General features: G+C 38.6%; 1 protein-coding gene across 1 annotated transcript in view; it reads left to right on the top strand.

The window, feature by feature from the left end:
- The window catches only part of TYSND1 (trypsin like peroxisomal matrix peptidase 1), a 1,185,869-nt gene that overhangs the window by 787,167 nt on the left and 395,360 nt on the right, over positions 1-3,342 (top strand). The window lies entirely within an intron of this gene.

Genomic DNA, 3,342 nt, shown 5'->3' on the forward strand with positions numbered 1-3,342 from the left:
GCTGATATGTCACAACCGCGTAGCAAAACTATGCCCCCTGTACTCGGGGCAGTTTAATTTCTTTTGCATTAGTTGGATACTGTTTCATTTGAGGTTGCAACATCTTAAATTCAAGATATGCCGTTGGATTCTCCATATCTCTTATTATACTTAAAACATTAAGGTCTTGCAACTTGAAGGAGCACGGCATATGATTTGTAATATTGTATGTCAAATAAGATTTCAGTAACAATTTGCTATTGTGCCTTTGATTCACCGAATACTTTTTAAACATCAGGGATTCAAGTAGACGGCCCTTTGCCCTCAAAGAGTTTTTGATCTGGTTTTGGTCATACGAACGGTTAACGTTAAGTAATGAAAATGTTTATTATTCTTAGGATAATGAGAGTTCAAAGAACTATTCATGCCAGAACTACAGGCCAGTTGTTACGTCATCGTTTCTCACCTACATACCTCTGAACACATTGGGTGCCTAGTACAACTGCTATCAAAGCACTAAAACTGTATCATAATTGTGTTTCTAGAGTAGTAGTACTCAAACTTCAGGATGCCTCAGAATCATCTGGAAAGTTTGTTAAAATTGTTGGGGCCCTACTCCTGGAGTTTCTGATTCATAGGGTCTAGGGTGGGGCTCAAGAGTACGAATTTATAACATGTTTCCAGGTGATGTCGACCCTGCTGGTCTGTGGAACCACACTGAGAACCACTGCTGTGGGTTATAGTTCCTTCAGGGTAGGGCAATAAAATAGCACTAAGGAAATACTCAGGAAAATGCTGAATGAATGCATAAATAGAGAAATAAGTGGCGGACAGGGAAAGGAAGTGGGAGAAGTAAAGATATCCTTGGCGGTAGGAAATAAACTAAGTTCTCTCTTCTTTGCCTTTGCTATTAACAAAACCTGGTTTATAAGTTTTCTCAAAAGCACATTCTAGTAGATTTCTCCCCCTCACATCTTGCCTACAAATTCTGTAATTTGACATTTCTAGAGTATTTTTCTAATGTAAGGTTATCATGATCTGGATAACAAATTGTATATCCCTTAGAATCATGGAGTAATAGAGCAGGAAAGGGGTCTTAGAGACTATCTGGTCCAGTTTCCCCAGACCTAGGGAGGGAGCAACTATCAAATGCATTTGTAGAACTTGTAGATAGTGTCCACATGGTCCTGCTCTGCTCTCTTGCTTTCTCTCCCCAGCCTGATAAGACTCCTAGAGAGCCTAGTCTATTTCCTTTATTCTAATACTAGGTTGAATAACAGTTATTACCCGTAATTTTATTACATTTAGACATTTTTTTCTAAAGGAGGACACCTTTAGTTTTATAAGCACCAGGAAAATGAGCTTCATCCATTTATTCAGATATTGAATGTATTATGTGATAAGCACAAAGTATACTAAAACAAAACAGGCTGATCCCTCAAGAGGCTTATTAAGTCCATACAATTAAAAAGTCTTCTAGAAGTGTGGTAAACAGTCCTGGAGGTGTACACAGCATGCCTTGGAAGCACAACAAAGGGACATCTCTTTGACTTAGAGATGGAGATGGTGTCAGACAAGAGTGGCCTGGAGGGTCTTACAAGAATTTAAGTAAAGTGCCGGCACAAGGGCAAGCATTCTCCAAGGAGTCTGGCATAACTGGAGCTGAAGGTGTTTTGTAATAGGGAATTTAAGCTTTTCCTGGAATCGAGTCACTGAAAGATTTTAAAGAGGGGACATAAGAATTATGCTCATAGAAGATCCCAAGCCTAAAAAGGGATCTGTCATATTTAAGAGTGCACATTTTCTTCACTATATCTTTGATTTGAAACTGTGAAATGTGTTAGATTTCAATCCAGGCTAGTATAAACCCCCCTGGAGAGTGCCTGTATATGTGTTCAACAGATTCAGCTGAATATATAGGGAACAATTTTAAGACTTTACTGACTCACATGGTAATTAGAATTGAGTATTCCAACTACTTGATCCACATTGAAGGGGTCCAGAATATGCCACTGGGGCATAAAATTTTTAGTAGAAGGCATTGGAGTTCCTGAAATCCTGTCTGCCTAATAGTAGAGCCTCCCAAAAGAACTCCATTGCCATAAATCCCCTCACAGGGAGCAACCAGGGAAGATTAACTCATCACCAGAGACAACGAGAAATCGACACCTAAACAGAATTTCGTTACAGAACTATCATATATCTACCATCTGTTTTCCCAAGGATCGTTTTATCTTTCCTAAAAATCATTTGCTTTCCCATTAGTGCTTTCTCCCCACAACTTCCTCTAAGTCATTTATAAGCGTACTTCACCCCCTTTCCCCTAGCAAGATGATATATAAGCCCCAAATTCTAACCACCCCTTTAAGTCACACTTTTGTGAACTTCCTCTAACTCGATTAGAACTGTCTTTTCTTTTGCTAATCTGTCAGTTTAATTAGTAGGCTCTCAAACACAAAAGTGGGTAGAGAAGTTTTTCCTCCCCAACAATTCAAAACAATGAAATTAGTTATTTCCCTCTTCACCAGTGAGAGAAATAACTAATTAAATGGTTTGAACAGTGGTTCTCAATCCTGGGTAGTTTTTATTTTTAAAATAAATTTAATTATTTTTGGCTGCTTTGGATCTTCGTTGCTGTGCAACAGGCCTTCTCTAGTTGCAGGAAGCAGGGGCCACTCCTTGTTGCGGTGCAGGGCTTCTCATTTCAGTGGCTTCTCTTGTTGTCGAGCACAGGCTCTAGGCATTCAGTTTTCAGTAGTTGTGGCACGTGGGCTTAGTTGCTTTGCAGCATGTGGGATCTTCTCAGACCAGGGCTCGAACCTGTGTCCCCTGCATTGGCAGGCGGATTCTTAACTACTGCGCCACCAGGGAAGCCACAGTCTGGGGTAGTTTTTAAATGCTGCTGTCCGGGCCCCTGAAATTCTGATTTTATTGGCCTGGATAGGACCTGGCATGATTATTTTTTAAAACTCCTAACGTTATTTGAATGTGCGGCCAAGGTTGAGAACCACTGGATTAGATATTGTACTCTTTATTAAAGACACAAATTTCTTTTTCAGTTCATTTCTAATTAACTGGCCAACATTTTACAATTTAACAAGTTCAAATTTTTATTTTTTAAATCGGTTATCCAACAAAGTTTCAAGCAAAGTGAATAAGCGTCCTATTTATGACAGTGTTTTAAGCCACCTAATTAAAAGCATTATATATTTAAAATTGAAATTGAATATTTTTAAAAACTTCTAATCATCAGTTATAGCTTCCTAAACTACTGAGCAATCCTGTCCCCAAAGATAAATATGACAATGAGAAGAGATTTAAGAATATAAATATTTTAATCATTCACATAGCAAGCTCAGTATC

This window comes from Kogia breviceps, chromosome 2 (genome assembly GCF_026419965.1).
Source record: "Kogia breviceps isolate mKogBre1 chromosome 2, mKogBre1 haplotype 1, whole genome shotgun sequence".
NCBI classification, from domain to species: Eukaryota; Metazoa; Chordata; class Mammalia; order Artiodactyla; family Physeteridae; genus Kogia; species Kogia breviceps.